The 17930-nt window shown below is 47.7% G+C and overlaps 1 protein-coding gene across 2 annotated transcripts in view; it reads right to left on the bottom strand.

Annotated features, from left to right (window-relative positions):
* ASIC2 (acid sensing ion channel subunit 2) overlaps positions 1-17930 on the bottom strand; it is a 1095751-nt gene that overhangs the window by 14029 nt on the left and 1063792 nt on the right. The window lies entirely within an intron of this gene.

Here is a 17930-nt window from a genome sequence, read left to right as displayed (position 1 = left end):
CAAGACAGGAAGCAGGGGGCAGCGGTCAGCCTGCAGGAGGCCGCTCGTTCAGCTTCAGTGGACTCAGCGGCTCATTCACCCACCCACCTCTTCACGCGATGAACGGTAACTTCTACATGACCATTCAAACTCTGCTGCCCTTAAGGGCCGTCAGCACCGGCTCCGCCACTGACTTCCTTGCTTTATCCTTATCCCCATCGACGCTGCTCTCAGAATCTCACACCTGTGCCATGGGTCTTCTCACTTCCACACGCTGGCACGTTGCGTCTCTCGGGATGACCACCCAGCTACTTTTCCCTCTTTGGGAGGTTGGGACCCAGATCCAGACCCGGAGGACGAAACCCAGAGGGAGACACGGTTTTAGGCATTGTTGTCATTGTTATTAGCAATGCCTGGCCTGCACGACAGTGGCTTGGGTTGGGTGTCACGCCAGCGTGGCACCCAACACCTTTGGAGAAAATGGCTCTCCGACTCTCAGAGGTCCAGTGAGCACACGTTTTCTTCCAGAATCTACGGCACTTGCCTGGTGAGGACGGGGAGGGTGAGGGGTGAGGGAACTCACGGAGACTGCATACTGACTACGTGTTGAGCCCCAAGCTAAGTCCTTTACTTCACCTTTAGATGGGTGGCACATGAAGACACGCAATGAAACATGTTAAGTGCATGGTTCAAGAGTTCTGACAGATGTGCACAGGGAGGCCATTGTCACCCCAGTGCAGATGGAGGACATTTGCATCATCCCAGAAATCCTCCTATTCTAATCGGTCCCCCACTCACCCAGGCGATCACAGCTATGAGCTCTGTCACCACAGGTTGGCTTTGCCTGCTCTTCAAACTTATATAATTGAAAGCTCACACCGTGTACTCTTTGCATGACATCCTCCACTCAATGCGTCCTTCAGACTTACCCATGTGGCTATGTGCGTCAGGAGTTCATGCCTTTTTATAGCCAAATAGTTTTCCAGGCTATGAATGCAGCATAATTTGTTTATGTGTTCACCTGATGATGGGCATTTGGGTTATTTCCAGCTTTTGGTAATTATGAAGAAGGCCCTATGAATATTTATAAGTCACTTTATAAATTTTAATTTCTTGTGAGCAAGTGGCTAGGAGTGGAATGGCTAGTTCATAAGACAGAACTTTCTAAGAAACTGTTATCTAAAGGGCTGTTATCTAAAGGGCTGTTATCTAAAGGGCTTCTACTACTTCATATATTCCTGTCCATAGTGTATGGGATTTCTAGTTACTTCACATCATGCCAAATCTTGACTTGATCCATTAGATTTTAGCCATTCTTGTAGTCTGTAATTGTATCTCATAGTTTCTCCTCACGGTTTTCTGATGATTAATGACTTTGAGTACAATTTTATGTGTTTATTGGCCACTCATATACAGGATACTACAAAAATTTGTGGAAAAAAGGAATTAAAAGCAAAAAAATGCATAGTTTTTTCATTATATGCATTTTCTTGAACCTTTTTTTTTTTTTAAAAAAGATTTATTTGAAAGGCAATGTTACAGAAAGAGGAGACAGATCAACTTCTATCCAATGGTTCACTCTCCAAATGGCCACCTATATCTGAGGCTGGGCCAGGCTGAAGCCAGGAGCTAGGAACTCCATCTGTCTTTCGTGTGGGCGGCAGGGGCCCAAATACTTGGGCCATCTTCTGCTTTCCTAGGTGCATTAACAGGGAGCTGGATCAGAAGTGGAACAGCTGACACAGGCCAGCGTATGGGATGCTGGCACTGCAGGTGCCGGTTTAACCCATTACACTACCATGGTGGCCTCTCTATGAACTTTCTGAAGATTGCCTGTATGCCTAGAATTCAAAGGTTTTTGGTACCCAAATAAACTCAGCTTTTAATTCTATTTCCCAGGAATTTCTGAAGTCCGTCACATTATCTTAGGTGAAGAGTCTGTTAAGAGTCTTTGGCCCATTAAAAAATCTTCTTGTTTTACTTTTGAGTTGGAACAGTTCTCCATACAATCTAGATCCATGTCTTTTGTCAGATGTGTGTATCATGAATATTTTCTCTATATCTCCCATGATCTGTGACTTAATTTTTTCATTTTCTTAATGGCTTCCTACTTTAAAAATAAACTTTACTAAGATAAAATTCATATAAAGTGCACCAACTTTAATGTATAATCTCTTGATTTTTTATGGTTGTATTCATCCCTGTAGTAACCACCCGAATGAAGGTACAGAACATTCCCAGTAGCCCCTAAATACTTCCTGTTTGCAGCCAGTCTCCCGCCCCCACCTCCCTGCCACCAATCCGGTTCAGGAAAAGACTGATCTGCTTTCTGCCCTTATAAGCTAGTTTTGTCTGTGCTGGGATTTTGTATTAATAGGATCACAGAGTATGTATCTGGCTTCTTTCTCTCAGTGTAAAATTTGTGAGATGCATGCATGCTCTGGTTTGTATCAGCAGTTCATTCTTTTACTGCTGAGTGTTACTTCTTCCTCTCTAATCTGTATTCTTGTCCTGTGGCATTGGCTAGAAACACCAATGTAACGTTGGACAAAACTGGTGAGAGAGGATATTCTTGGTTTCTGATATTTTACTGTTCAATATCTTAGGTATATATTTCTTTTTTTAAAAGACTGATTTATTTATTTGAAAGGTAGTGTTAGAGAGAGGCAGAGAGAGAGAGAGAGAGAGAGAGAGAAAGAATCTTCTACTGTCTAGTTCACTCCTCAAATAGCTACAATGGCCAGAGCTGGGCCAGTCTGAAGCCAGGAGCCAGGAGCTTGTTCTGGGTCTCCCACATGGGTGCAGGGGCCCAAGCATTTGGGCCGTCTTCCACTGCTTTCCCAGATCATAGCAGAGAGCTATATCAGGAGTGGAGCAGCTGGGACTAGAACCGGCACTATTATGGGATGCTAGCCCTGCAGGTGGCAGCTTTACCTGTTACGCCACAGCACTGGCCCCAACTTGTTATAATTGCTAACCAAAATGTTTCATAGAATTTACCAGTGAAAGCATCTGGACCTGGTGACTGTGTGCACGTGAAGATTTTAAATTATGAATTCAATTCCTTTAACAGATACAGAGACATTCAGATTTTCAATTTCTTCTTGTGCTAGTTTTGGTAAGTTCTGTTTTTTTCCCTAAGGAATTCATTCAGTTCATCTAAGTTTTTGAATTTATTGGCATAAATCTATATATAACATCCCCCTGTCATTTTCAATGTCTGTTGAGTCTGTAGTGACATACTCTCATGTGTGATATTGGTACCCTGGGCTTTCTCTCATTCTTCTTATTTCTGATTTCTAATTTAATTATGCTTGGACAGAAAAATACTTGGTTTCATTCCTTTAAGTTTTATTTTATTTTTTGAAAGATTTATTTATTTGAAAGGCATAGCAACAAAAGACATACACACACACACACACACACAGATCTTCCATCCTCTGGTTCATTCCCTGAATGGCTACAACAGCCAGATCTGGGCCTCCATACTGGTCTCCCACTTGGGAGGCAGGGACTGAAATACTTGGGTCATTTCCCATTGCTTTCCCAGGAAGCAGGGTATCTGGGACTCGAACCCCACTGTGATATGGGATGCTTTTTTTCTAAGCAGCGGCTTAACCCCCAGTGCCAGTATATCAGCCCCTCCTTTAAGTTTTTTTTTTTTTAAGGGAAATGGCGAAGGAGGACTGGAGGGAAGGGGCAAAGAAGGAAAAGAGAAAAGGAGAGCCTAAAAGAGAGTGAGGGAGAGACAGATCAAGACAGAGAGATCGAGAGAGCCACGTATTCAGGAACAAATCTTCTTAAACCTTTGCTGGGGGATGGACATGCAAGTAGGAGCAGTGAATCCCATTAGGATGGGGGTGGAGCTGACACTGGTGGTTGGGCCATGGGGTCACCTGGCTTCTAGCCATGGCAGCAGGGGCTAGAGCCTAGGATGGTGTTCAGGATTGAGATCACCATAGATAAGACTATGCCGTTTTACTAACATTCCCCCTTTTGCTTTTTATAAAACAGGAGTTGTACAGGATTACATTAGCCCCCAAAGCCCAGGAGGGGAAAGAGGGATGATGACCTGTCTTTAGAGCTACTTTCTGCTGACATGGGGTGACAAGTTACTCTCTGCTGGCATGGGGCAATGTCTCAAGCTGCTGTCTCCTGTAGCAGCATTTGGTTGATTGCCTGGTGGGTAAAGGCCTTGGTTCGTTCCATTATCACCTCCTGTAATCCCTTAAGATTTATGGATATTTCTTTCATGGCCCAGTAGGTGGTCTATTTTGGTGACTACACCCTATACACTTGAAAATTATATGCATTCAGTAATTGTTGGTATACTGTTTTATAAAAGGCAGTTATGTTATTTGATGCTATTGCTTACATTTTCCATATCTTCATTGATTGTTCTTGTTCCTTATTAGAGAGGTGAACTGAAATTGCTAACTATGACTATGGATTTGTCTATTTCTTCCTTTAGTTCTCTCAGTGTTTGCCTGTGTATGGCTGCATCTCAATGAGTCCATGTTATTATCTCATGCAATGTTGCAACAGCTTTTTTATGCTTACTGTATCTTTCCATCCTTTACTTTGTTTTTGATTCACCCTATTACTTTTAACCTGTTATAATCTTTATATACTTAAGGCATCTCTCGTGTAAACAGCCTATCTGTTACCGTTTTATCCTATCTGATGATCTCTGCCTTTTAATTGGAGAGTTTGACCTATTTACAGTTAATGTAATTCCTGATATGGTTGGGTTTAAAATTACCACCTTGCTTTTTGTTTTCTATTTGTCCCATAGCTATTTTTAAAAAAGATTTATTTATTTGAAAGAATTACATGGAGAGAGAAGGAGAGGCAGACAGAGAGAGGTCTTCCATCTGCTGGTTCACTCCCTAATTGGCCACAATGGCCAGAACTGTGCTGATCTGAAGCCAGGAGCTGCTTTCTGGTCTCCCACATGGGTGCAGGGGCCCAAGGACTTGGACAGTCTTCCACTGCTTTCCCAGGCCATACTAGAGAGCCGGATCAGAAGTGGAGCAGCCAGGTCTTGAACCAGCATCTGTATGGGATGCTGGCACTGCAGGCAGCACCTTAACCTGCTACGTCATGGTGCTGGCCCCAGCTATTTATTTTTTGTTCACTTTTCTTGACTTCTTTTGAGCTGAGTATTGTTTTAGCAGCTCACCTGCTCTTCTCTAGTGGTTTGGGATTTATACCTCTTTGTGTTATTTTTAATTGTTGCTCTAAGATTTAGAATATTTATCCTTATCACACACACCTTGAACTAGTATTACACCACTTCACATATAATTCTGCTTGTATTTCTTCTGTCCTTTATGATATTCCTGTCATGTATTTCACTTCCACATCTGTTATAAACACTATAGTACCATGTGAATCTTAGTTTTACTTGAAGCATCCACAGATATACCATTTTCATTGCTCACCACTCTTCCTACAAATCTGAATTTTCCATTTGGTGTCATTTGCTTTTAGACTGAAGAGTTTTTTTTTTTTTTTAACAATTCTTACAGAAGGAGCTTATGTGTGGGAATTTTTCTCAATTTTCAATTATCTATACAATGTCTTAGTTTTCTATTTATTTTTGCAACATATTTTGGTGGTAGACAGACCTCTATGTTGATAAGTGCTGTCTCAACATTTCAGACATGCTGTTTCTCTGTCTTCTGGCCCCCAGTGTTTCCAAGGAGAATCTGTCATATTTCTTTGTATCGCTGCCCTGCATTTATTATGCCTCTTTTCCTTTCTGACTGCATTTGAGATTTTCCTTTCTATTTTGATTTTCAAGACTGTCTCTAACCAAGTGTGGTTCTCTTATGTTTATCCTGCTTGGCATTGCTGAAGGTCTTGTATTTGAACAAATTTGGAAAAATATTAGCCAACATTTCTTCATTTTTTCCCCTTATTCTGTCTCTTCTCATGGGATACCAATTACATGTATGTTTGACTACTTGACATTGTTTGTCAGGTCATGGGAGACTCTTCATTTTTATCCATTTTTTTCCTCTTGTGTCTCTGAATAATTTCTATTAACCTGTCTTCAAGTTTGGTGTTCATTTGTTGTTTTGTATCCAATCTCTTGTCTATTCCATGCAACATTTGTAAATTTCAGACATTGAATTCTTCAGTTCTAGGCTTTCCATTAGTTTTCTTTAAAAAGTTTATATATATTGCCTAAAAGTCTTTCATGATTTACATTTTCTTGAAATTATTCAACATGTCTTTCATGGCTATTGTCAAGTTGCTGCTTCCTAACACTGGGGTTATGTGTAGATTTGCTCCTACTGACTGTTATTTCTCTTTTCATGTTTTCTCTCTTCATGCATCTGGTAGTTTTTGGTTGTATACTGGACGTTACAATAGCTACCATGACTCTGGATGGTTTTCTTCCTCTGAAGAATATTGAGTTCTGTTCTAGTAGGTAGTTACATTAATAAAGAATCTCTTTGATTCTGTGGAGGCACTGTTTTAAAGATTTGCTTAAAGGCAAGTATATTTTAGTTTTGCCTTTAGCCCTTGGCCTTGGGATGTGCCAAGTGAGGATTAGCAAGTGAGCAGCGGCGCCAGCCCCCTATTCATTTCTTTAGGTTTCTGATTTGTTGGCATACAGCTTTTTGCAGTAATTTCTGATGATTCTTTTTATTTCTGTGGTGTCTGTTGTTACATTTCCTTTTTCATTTCTAATTAATTGATTCGGGTCTTCTTTTTTTGTTACTTGAGTCAATGATGTGTCAATTTTATTTATGGTGTGTCATCCCAAGGAATGACATTTCTGGGTTTCAGTGGGAAGTGCAAGCTGTTTATCAAGTTTTTCTACCCTGGCTGGATAGGAATCCCTGTGTGTCTCCCCGTGGGATGCTGCACTGTCGGCTCAGCTCTTTGAGCTCCTGTTTTCTTCCTGGGCATCACAGATTCTCTCCTCATCCATGTGCAGTTCAGGACTCAGCCTAGCACTTTAGGGACATTTATGTAGAATCCAGGAGCTCCCCCTATGTGGCTCTCCTCCTTCTAGGACTCCCCCCCACCCCCGGTTTTCGGCCTTTCTGGCGACTCCGAACTCTGATTTCTGGCTCCTTAACTTGATGCCTGCCCTCTTCCTGGTATATCCTTAGAACTCTGAACTGCTGTCAAGGGAGAGGTCAGGTAAATACATGTGTTTTTCACCCAGTGGGATTCCCTTCCCTCAACAGCTGTGCATCCTCCAGTGTGTCCCTGCTTTTAGTCTCTCTTCAGTGCTTTCGAACAGTGGTTTCAAAATATTTTTTGCCAGAGTTCATGATTGCATCTTCTAGGAGTTTGTCTGAAATTAGCTACTCCACCATTTCTGGGAAACAAGTTTCTACACTAATTTAATTTTATATCCACAGAACTCCTTGAAGGTGGGTGTTCTTAATCTCATTTTATTGATGAGTAACATGAGTTTTTGAAAGGTTAAGTAGCCTGTGCAAGGTCACACACCCAGTGAGTGGCAGGGCCATGCAGATTTGGACTGCACACATGCTCTGGTCATATTTTATGCTGCATTGCCCCCACATGGCCAGGATGTCAGTAGGGAGGATGGAGAAAAGTCCAAGGACTTTTAAGAATTTTTTTCCTTTTTTGTTTTCATCTAACTGCCCTGTTCTTCCTTTCCCATGGAGGTTTGCTTTGCCCTCTCACTTTTCTTCTCTGGAGTTTAGGAGTTAACCAGGACTTCACAGATTTCTTGTATGGTCTTGGGCATACAAGTCATCACTCCCCTTGGTTCTTAGTTTCCCCACTTGTGAACAAGGAGGGTTTTTGGGGGTAGATTACAACCAAGGCCAAAGAGAGGGCTGACAGTCTATGCATTCAGAATGGATTGGGTCCCCTAGGTTGTTCAATATTGGATGAATAAACACTCATACTGGATTTGTAAAGGACTACCGCCTTTTGTTAGAGGCTAGGGGCTTAAAGTAATGTACATTAACTCTGTGTGTTGGGTGCCCATTTATTTTTCTTTTACTAAAAGGGATTTTTGCAATGGGTGGGCAATGACTGTAGCTGCTGAAGCTCTGGTTTGTTCAGAGTCAGCTAACTCCCCTTTCTTTTTGCTGAGGTTGTGATTCAGAAGTGACACCTGCCCTGTCTGGTTGGCTCATCATTTGTTCATTGGCTTCTCTGAAGCTCACACATGACAGCAGCTGGAAAATTGCAGTGTGCATGGCACCAATGCTTGCTTGCCAACGAGAGTCTGGAAGTGTGTTGGAGTATTTGTTTACCCCAGCCAAGTGAAGCCTCAGGGGGACCCTAAAGCACTGTCTTCAAACATCTGAAGGACTGTCTCAGGCAAGAATTAGATTTGTTTTCTGGAGTCTCAAGGGAAAGACTGACACAAGAGTAGTTGTACGAAGGGAAAGAGGGATGATGCTATCATTTGTTCACGTTGCAGGCGAGGTGGTAGGCACGTTATCTGCATCACAGTATTTAATCCTAAAGGACAAATTCTGTCTCAAGGTAGCAAAGTCTGTTCTAAGCCACTAGTAGGATTCAACAATCAAATCAATGTCTTGGGAGTGAGTGCCACAACACCAGGGCTTCTCAAGCAGAAGCTGCGTGACTGCTTGGTTGGGATGGAAACAGACTCAAGCATTGGGTAAAAATGGCCTCTAAGGTCTCCCACACCCTCGTCATGAACCCTGAATCTGTTATTCCAATCTGAGGAGTAGAGACAGTAGAATGACCCAGGCAGGACCTTGAACTCCATCACTCTATCACAGATGTGTGACTTGACTGAGCCACACAAGCTTCCCCAAGCTTTAAGTCTCCCCAGCTGAGAAAATAAGCTCAGCACCCAGCAGCCAGTGTTCACCCAAACCCAATTCTCATCCCCTTCCCCCAGTGCACTCTTTCAGGCTTTACTGTCGTTTCATTCAATCAACAAATCGCCCAGCTCGACCTCCGCCCTCTTAACAAGATGACTCTAAAGACCAGAAAATCTCCACCCTTTTTGGCTTATTTTGAGACATCCAGGTCAAGATGTCACCAGGCAGGAGGATCTTTGGGTCTTCAGCTGGGAGGGAGGTTGAAGCTGGAGACCAATGGGAGAGTTCACTGGTGCAGAACAAAGCTGGGGATGAATGAGCCAGCCTGGGTGAGGGGAAGAAAGGCGCCCAGGACTGAGCCTTGGGGTGTTCCTGCATTTACCTGACAATTCATCCTCCCCCGACTCATTTTCCATGGTGCCCCAGAACTGCTGGTTTTGGTCGTTGCTCAAATTTATGAACTGAGCAAGGAATTCAGCACTCCTGTGACTGGATACCCTGATGCTTGCCTTTCATTGCTTCATGTCTCAAAGATTTTCTCTACAGTTGTTTCCATTTTATAGACAGCAGCCGCCGTTTGCTCATAACCTGGGTTGTTTCACAGCCATTGACTCTGGCAGCCTCTCCCAGACCCAGGATCCTGAGACCCACCAGCAGGTGGCGCTTTGGCCTGTACAGCTGCCCTGGGTGCTCTTTCTGTAGTCCCAGAGGCCTACTGAGTCCAGTCAACCTCCTGGGCCCTTTTCAGTCTCCCTCTGTCTTTCCCTTGTGTGCCTGCAGTCCACACTCTGAGCCCTTGACTTGGATCCTGCTGTGCGTAGATGCTGAAAAGCTAACGAAATTGATTGAGAATGTGTTGTTTCTGTGCCTGGAACTCACTGGAGGAGGGCAGGGAGACAAGGAGAGATACCCACCTGCCTCACCTGATACTCTCTGGCTCTTTTGTAACAACAGCCACTTGGCTTCCTGCTGCAGGGATTGGGCACAAAGCTCACCTGGATGAAATCCTTCTAGCCTGTGGGATATCCCTGAAGGTTCTTTCCCAGGGATAGGTCAGGGTCCTCAGCCCTGTGTGGGCTTGGCCTGGCTTCCTCCTCGCCCTCATTAACCCAGGTGGCTGGGATCCTGGCTTGGTTTCTGCTGGGAGTGCCAGCATTGACAGTATGTGCTTTGTACCTATGGCTGAGCTGGAGCTGATGCCTGGTTATGCCACGTATGGACCTGAGCATCTTGGCCAAGTGGCTGAGCCTCTGTGACCTTCCCTGCTGCATGGCACTCGACCCTGAGATGCTGGTGGTTACTTCTGACAGGTGCTGTCAGTCTTGAAGATAAGCAGCTGAGTGTAACCCAGCCATCCCCCTTGGCCAATGTCTTCTGGCCTTTGCTCTGTGTCCTAAGGACCAGACATCAAACTCAGCCTTGTTATGTTCTCCAGAGAGCTCAGTTGCCTAAGGCATGAGAACATGGGGAGGATGTCTGAGGGCAATGGATAGGGAGTCTACAGCAGTACAGCAAAATCCTTACCTGGGAGACAGATCTCTGTTCTTCCTTCACCCACCCAGCCCCTGGCCCCTCTATGTCTTCTCACCTTTCGCCCTCTTCCCACCCTTTCCTGCGGCAGAGTCAACATATTCCTAAGAAGTTCATCATCTTCTCATTTTTTTACAAAAAGATTATTTATTTATTTATTTGGGGGGGGGATGAGAATGAATATGAGATTGAGATCTTGCATCCACTGGTTCACTCCCCAAATGGCCTCAATGGCTGGGGCCAACCAGGCAGAAGCCCAGAGCTGCATCTGGGTCTCCTACATGGGTGGCAGGGGCCCAAGCACTTGGGCCATCTTCCTCTGCTTCTCCAGGCACATCAGCAGGGAGGTGGATGGGAAGCAGAGCAGCTGGAACTTGAACTCGTGCTCCTACCTGGGATGCCACTGTTGCAGGTGGTGGCTTAGCTCTTCTCAAGTTTGGGTACATGGAAACTTTGTATCCCATGGCCTCTTGCCTTACCATGGTGTTCTACCAGGGAGAGGCAGTTTCCTCCCTAAGATGAGTTCTAAAGATGGGTGTTAAGATACCTTTTCCTGCCTTATTGTGTAGCAAGATGGGACATCTTCCAAAGTGCCTGATGCCTAGGAGATGCTGGCTGTGCTGAAGCCATGGTCTCACTGGGAGTCATGACTGCCCTCCCATCTCCTCAACAGGGGGTGGGATCATGCAGCTCTGAGAGCCGTGGCCAGAGCCACCTGGCCCTGCTTGAGTATCAGTGATGCAGTCGCAGCCTCCAGCGAACCCAGACACACACTCATCTGAGGTCTTCTCTTTGGGGTTCCCACTGGCATACGATGGGCTGGAAAACCTGTTCCCAGCACCCACGTCAGCAGTGAGCAGCAGTGGGAGGTGTCGTGAGAACAGTGCTGATGGGGTGGGCCTACAGATCTTGGCCTCTCTGAGCCTGAATTATCCGCTCCATCAAATCGGGGGTGGCTAAACTGCAGATGCCTTTGGGTCTGTAGGTCTCACTGCAGACAGGGCGAGGGCGGCCGCCCTCTGGTGAGTTGTCTGGTCTCGGTGTTTGGCTCAGAGCACGTTTTCTTCCCTTTCTCTGGAGACGCTGATCAAGACAGGAGCTGTGTGATGCTGGCTCAGAGCCAGCAGGAAGGCTGCAGTCTGGGGAGAGCAGCCTTGAGAGTGGAAGCAAAGAAGTTCCCATTGTGAAATGCTTTTTAGAGAACACCACCAAAAGGAGTGTTCAGCAACAAAGTGCTTAGACTGAGGGGGGTGCAGGGAACAAGAGTTGGGGTACAGTCTGGACTTTTAATTCACTGGGGCCCTCAGAAGGGCTTTGGTTAGCCCAGCCAGTCCAGGGGTCCAGCATGGTGGAACCAGTACCTCGTTAACTCCTGGGATGCATCTGGCACCAGGCGGGGCCCTGGAGCTGGAGAGGTGAGTGAGAAGCACCTGCCCTGTTGCCATCATCTCAGATCCCTGGGGCTATCCTGTCCCTGCTCCCCCAGCAGTAGTGGGAAGAGGTGGGTGACACCACTGATATGCTGTGTTGCTTTGGTCAAGTTGCTTAACTATGCTGGCCTCAGTTTCCTTGTATGCAAGACAAATATTCACCTGCACCTCCTGGGCTTCCCCCAAATTAAATGACAGCGAGCACGGCAATGCCTTGCTCAGGCTGCAAGTCCGGGGTAAGCGGAGTGCGTGCGAATGTCCGTTCAGGGTGCCGGTGTGAGGCTGCTCCGACCTGCATCCCCCTAGCATGACATCCCTGTATCTCTGCCCAGTCACTGGCTCTCAGGCCCATAGTGCCTGCTTGATTCTTGTTTGTTGACTGACTGGATGCATCTCCCCATCCTGCTTTTTCCCAGCCTCAGTCTGGGGGAATGAGTCAATGGGGCTGTCTACCTTAATCCAGGCAGGACACAGTCCATGATGGTGGTCCCCACGGGCTCTAGGTGGAGGTAGGCTCAGCTCTGGGTCACATCTAAGTCCCACACCAGTCAGTGACAGGGTTTTCTTGTGTGACCTTGGACATGACATTCAGTCTGTCTGGGCTTCCGTGTCCCATGTGCAAGGGGGACTGTGCATGGAGGGAACCTTGTTCTACGATCAGGTGGTCTCCTGAGGCCCCCTTGCTCTTAGCCGTACCCTGTGAGTTCCCTCTCTTTTTTCTGCCTTCTACCCTGTGTGCAAACTTCTGCCTTGCCCACCCAGATGCAAGAGAAGTAGGAGCCTTTCTGAGCCACATTTTTTAGTTTGATGTTTTTATTGCATCCTGCCGAGTGATTTAAACGTATTCACAGATGATTATATTGTGTTCCTTTTAAACAATTCTAAAATCAAATAAAATTCTGAAATTGAATCCACCGGTCGGTTGGTAACAGGCAGCAGCCGGGTCTCAGGGGAGACGTGTCCTTACAGGCCGCACAGAACCAGCCAGGTACCCCACCCTTGACCCTGCCCAGCTTAGTAAGAGGCCTGCCCACAAGGTCAAGGCAGAAAGGACAGGATCAGGAATAAGCAAAGTCCTCATAAAGAGGCTGACCACCACCACCTGCCAGTTGGTGTGCACCCACCGTGCACCAGGCCCTGAGATTCCCACTGTTAGGAATATCAGCTCTTGTAATCTTCATGAGGACCCCGTGAGATTAGGCACTATTTGTCCAGGTGACTGACTGTATATGATGGAGCAGGAACCGGAACTCAGTTGCCTGCATTCTCCACTGCTCTCTTGTATTTCCTCTCTTGTAGGGAGAACGCACCACAGCAGGGTAGGGTCCCCGGGAAGCAGAGGTGGTCACTGGGTAGGTGGATGGAGGCTGTTGTATGGGAAATCGTGCCCAGTGTCACTGCCCTGCTGTCTGCATACATTATCCCCATTGTACAGATGAGCAGACTTTGGAAGGTGCCACATGCTGCACGGCTAAGAGATGCAGAGGCAGTGTGCGGACCCAGTTGTGCTAGGGGGTTGCGCCTCCCCACTGGCCACATCTGGGTTCAGAATAGGTAGCTTGAGTGGGGCCCAGGACAGGTGACGTGCTCTAAGGCAGACCAGGTGACTGTCCCTAGCATCCTGGCACACACCACCAGTCAGAGATGTGACTTAGAACTGATCTGACACTGTCATTTGGTTGAGATTGGAATGGCGAGGAACGTTCCACTTTGAGAGGCTTCGTATGTGGAAACCAGCAAACAACACATTTGCTAAACATTCACAGAGATGAGACAAAACGTATTATGTGTTATGTAAAGGACAGAACTGCCCAACCTCACTTGGCTGCTGTAGCAGTGACCGCGGCCTGCCCTCTTGTCAAACAGTGGTCCTGACTGGCGTTTGCACCAATTGGGCCTCACAGGAAGTCACCCAATCAGAACTCAGCTACACCTACTCCTGCTCTGCAGTTGTTTGCTGACTGGGAACTAAGTAGCAGTAGTAGCTGATGTAGCACTTTAACGAGCAATAACAATCAACTCAAAAGGTGAATTACCCAGGGTTTGTGACTAATAATAAAATAATAAGCTTATATCCATTGCAAGAATATCTGTGAGTGGGAGAGAATGTGACAAGAGCAGAAAAATGTGAATTGGTTATGTAAAAAAGCAAGATGAGGTTTTTGTGAAAGACTGTAACTTGCCTCATTCTAACACGACTTTCACCTTGGGCCCTGCTGGCTGTAGATATGCAACTGAGGCTCTGTACCAAATCTTCCAGTTTTGGCATCACGGGGGCAGGGACAGCCTCTGCAGTTTTATTTTCGTCCACACATCCATCCTTCCTTCCACCCACCTGCCTGCCCTTCCTTTCCTCCATCCCCCATCTATCCATTCATGTGCCTACCTACACAGTCATCCACACATTCATCCATCTATCCATCTACCCACCTACCTACTCATCCACCACCTTCCCCTCGCCCAATAAACATCTAGTAAGCTCCTAATCTGTTCCCCAAACACTGCTAGGAATTCAGGCTAGGGAGATGAATAGGATGTGGTTCCTATACCCAGGGGTTTTCAATCTAGAAAGAACCGTCATGCCTATAACAAAGCAAGTGTGATAGTGGGGTAACAAAGTTCAGGAGCACTAGGGGTGCTGAGGAGGGCATGGTCAGAACTCAGGGGAGTTTGGAAAAGAAGTTATGGATGAAGCAGTAACATTTCAATGAATCTAGAGAGACTGTACGCTTCATTAGGTAGATCAGGATCGGGAAGGGTGGTTTTTGGTCAAAGGCACAGAGATTTGCAGAGGACTGGCCTGGAGGGAAAGCTTCAGGCAATACAGCAAGGCTAGCATGTGGGGGAGGGTCTGGCTGGGATGCAGTGCCTGGAGTTCCCTACCAGCTGAGTAACTGAAGGATTCTCCATAATTGCCCCTGCAAGTCCTGCACCACGTGCAGTGAGTATCCAGCACTAGCAGCTGCAATCCCTGCTAAGTTCCTTCCTGCCCCTCGTCCGCAGTGTGAGAGCTTCCTCGGCAGGAGCGTGTTTGGAGTGTGCCGGAGCATGCTGAAGCACCATTACAGTCCCATCTTCACCGCGATGGGATTTCTTGGGCAAGTGCTGTGTTCTCAGCAAATTGCCTCAGCCTGTGATTTGTTGGTAGAAACAGGGGAAGGAGATAGTGTTCCAGGGATGCAGGTGGGACGCTGGCCTCACTCACAGGGCTGAGCTGGGCTTTGCAGGCACCTAGGCTGGCTTGGCCACCTACTCATGGGTGGACGTGGAGCCAGGCACTGCACCCGTCAGAGCTCAGGTTTGGGGCAGTCCTGGCAGCCCAGAGCCCAGGCAGGCACACATCTGATTTGTCAGTGCTGCTGGGGTTCCTGTGATACGGCACTGGGGGCCCAGACTCCCCCAGCCCCCTTCTCTGACCAGCACTCTCGGCTCTGGGAGCTGCATAGAAGCAATTTAGATCTCAGACTGCGTCTCTGCCCTGCGTTTTCTTTCTTCCTCCTCCTCCGCATCTTCCCTTTCCTCCTCCTGTTTCCTCTTTTTCTTGTTCTTGTTTCTAAGAAAATCCCTCGGCCCAGCTGTCACCTTCTAGCACCATCAACTGAAGAGTCCAGAATTGGCCAGCAAGGGTGACCTCTCTCTGCTAAATTGGACTATCTCAGAGCTGCTGGGTACAGCTGTGCAGGGTGTGTACTGCACAAACAGAGGTGTGAGTGATGCCTCCAGAGAGTGCCCACTGCTTTCCTATCTGGTCCTCACTCCGCCCCTTGGTTGTCACCCAGCTCTTCCCCCTTCAAAGGCGTTACATTTACACAGCCACACAGATGCTGCCGTGGGAGTGACCAGCTGGGGAGCGTGGGGGTGGGGCACGTTGCTGTGTGTGTGCAGTCTCTTTTGCAGCGTGGGAAGCCTTGCTTTTATCAATGGGTGCATTTGAAATGGGAGTCGGGTCCACCTTGGAATGATATTATTGGCGTTTCTTGAAGTGCAGAACACACCTCAATGCATTTGCTGCAGTTGTGGCTTTAGCTCCTCTCCTCATGTCTGGTGTGGGAGGTGAGGGGGTATCTGCTGCCCCACGGGGGCTTCTGCCCTGTCTGAGAGTGAGTGGTTGGTGCTGGGGCTGGGGTGGGCTGCACACAGGGCAACCTGCCCAGTTGTGGCCTCCGTGGCCCTCCTGTCCTCACCTGAAACCTCCTGCCCCACCCCTGCCCTGCTGTCACTGGGGCCTCACACAAGCCTCAGAAGAGATTTGGAGCTGGGCAAGGATATGTTCATCCCTGCAGGAGTCAGCCTGAATAAGGAAGGATGGTGGAGTCGGGGGGTCCCCGCCTGTGCAGTTCCGGGTCAAGTTCAGAATACTCCTCACTGTGGGGGTCGGGCAGCTCCGCCTGAGTGGCAGCTACAGTATACTGACAACTCCGGGCCTGGCCTCTATCAGAGGCATCAAAGGCATCAGCATGGACTTCGGGGCTCTACTGCGGCTGCAGGAGGCTCATGGGGCAGAACCAAGCCCGGAGCCCACGCTCAGGCCGGGGTGAAGTCCTGCCTGCACCCGTGCTGTGTGACTGAGGCTCCACTGCATCCCTCCCAGCCCATGATGGCCTGGCTGGGAGGCTGTGTGCACTGTGCACTTGCCATAGACATCTTTCTCTGCTGGCTTCTGTGGGTGATGCTGATGGGCACACAGCACGTGTGGCTTTTACGGGCTTCTGCCAGGGTGAGATGTGGGATCTGAATTTTGCGCTCTTGCACCACTGAATTCTTGGGGTGGAACTCTCAGGCCCTGCCTGCAGCCCAGCTCTGCGTCCGCTGCAGGGCCGGCTTCCTGTCTAAGCTGGCGCCCTGGTGTTGGCATTGACGACATTACACTCTGTTCCATAATCATCCACATAGTTAACTTGTGTGGGGACTCAGAATTTTGGAAACAGTTTTTCCCAGTGCAGCTTCCCTGCCCCAGCCCTAGCAATGCTGTAACCCTTGGCACCCTGCGTCCCATTTCTTACACAGGTCCAGGCTGCTTTACAGCCTTAAACATCTTCATGTGCAGTGGAAATGATACCAGTTTCGTGTGGCAGAGCTGGTGGGCTTGTGCAGCTCTCTGTGTCCAAGTCTAGAGGGGTGTGAGAGAATTAAATAATAAATAGAGGGGCGAGTGTTTGGGGCAGCAGTTACGGCTTAGCTTGGGCTCCCCACATCCCACACTGGGCTTGAGTCCTGGCTCTGCTTCCCATTCCAGCTTCCTGCTAATGCACACCCTGGGAGGCGGCAGGCGATGGGTCCCTGCCATCCAGGTGGGAGAACTAGATTGGAGTTCCTGGTGCCTAGCTTTGACCTGGCCCAGCCCTGGCTGTTGTGGGCATAAGAACTTTCTTCCTGCTTTTCAACCAACAAAATAAACAAATACAAATTAGAAATAGACAAAGGCATCTGCCAAAGCATTTAGCATGTGACAAGGACTCCAGAAATGTACTCAGGGACCTCCCCTCTGGAGTTTTGGCACCTGTCAGGTGGGGTGGGGAAGAGAAGGGAGGGGATCCCTTGTGCCTGAGCTTTTGGGTCCTGAGGGACAGTTGGTTGCCTCTTGCTCACTACTTCCCTTGAGTGAATTGCTAGGACAGGGCAAGCTTCTTGAAATAGAAAAGTGTGGAAAGAAAATTAGAGCAGGCCTTCCTGCTCAGAGGGAAGAAGACCCCAAATGAAGACCTGCAGGTCAGCCTTGAGCATGGCAAAGGAGAAAGTGTGACCTGCTGAGGTCCCTTTGTAGCTGAATGTGGCTGCTGGGAAGTCCCTGGATCTAAACAGACCAGCGTTCAGCCCACCCAGCTGGCAGGAGAACCTGCCTCTGTCCTAGATATGCGAGGTGGAGTTCAGCCTTGGGGTGGCAAAACGGTTCGGCAACATCCCTTCTCGTCTGCCCAGCAGACCACAGTCTGAATTGGGGCCAACCAGAGCTGGTGTCCAGTCCTGGCTGGGCTGTGGACAACCAGGGCCACAGGGGGCCTCTTCTAGAAGTCTATCTGCAGAGTTCATTGCTGTGTAGGCCCTACCATATGGTGATGCCCACACACGTCAGGTTCCTACCCCAATTCCTTCCTCCCCAGCTGAGCTGGTCTGCAAAGCATGTTGGCAGAAACCATAAGCAATATCGACCTTAACTACAAAATGCTCTGATGTCTTTCCCGCTGCTCTG

Source organism: Lepus europaeus, chromosome 18, assembly GCF_033115175.1.
Source record: "Lepus europaeus isolate LE1 chromosome 18, mLepTim1.pri, whole genome shotgun sequence".
Taxonomy (NCBI): Eukaryota; Metazoa; Chordata; class Mammalia; order Lagomorpha; family Leporidae; genus Lepus; species Lepus europaeus.
Note: the sequence above shows the minus strand (reverse complement) of the source record. Positions and strands in the feature narration are given on the sequence as shown.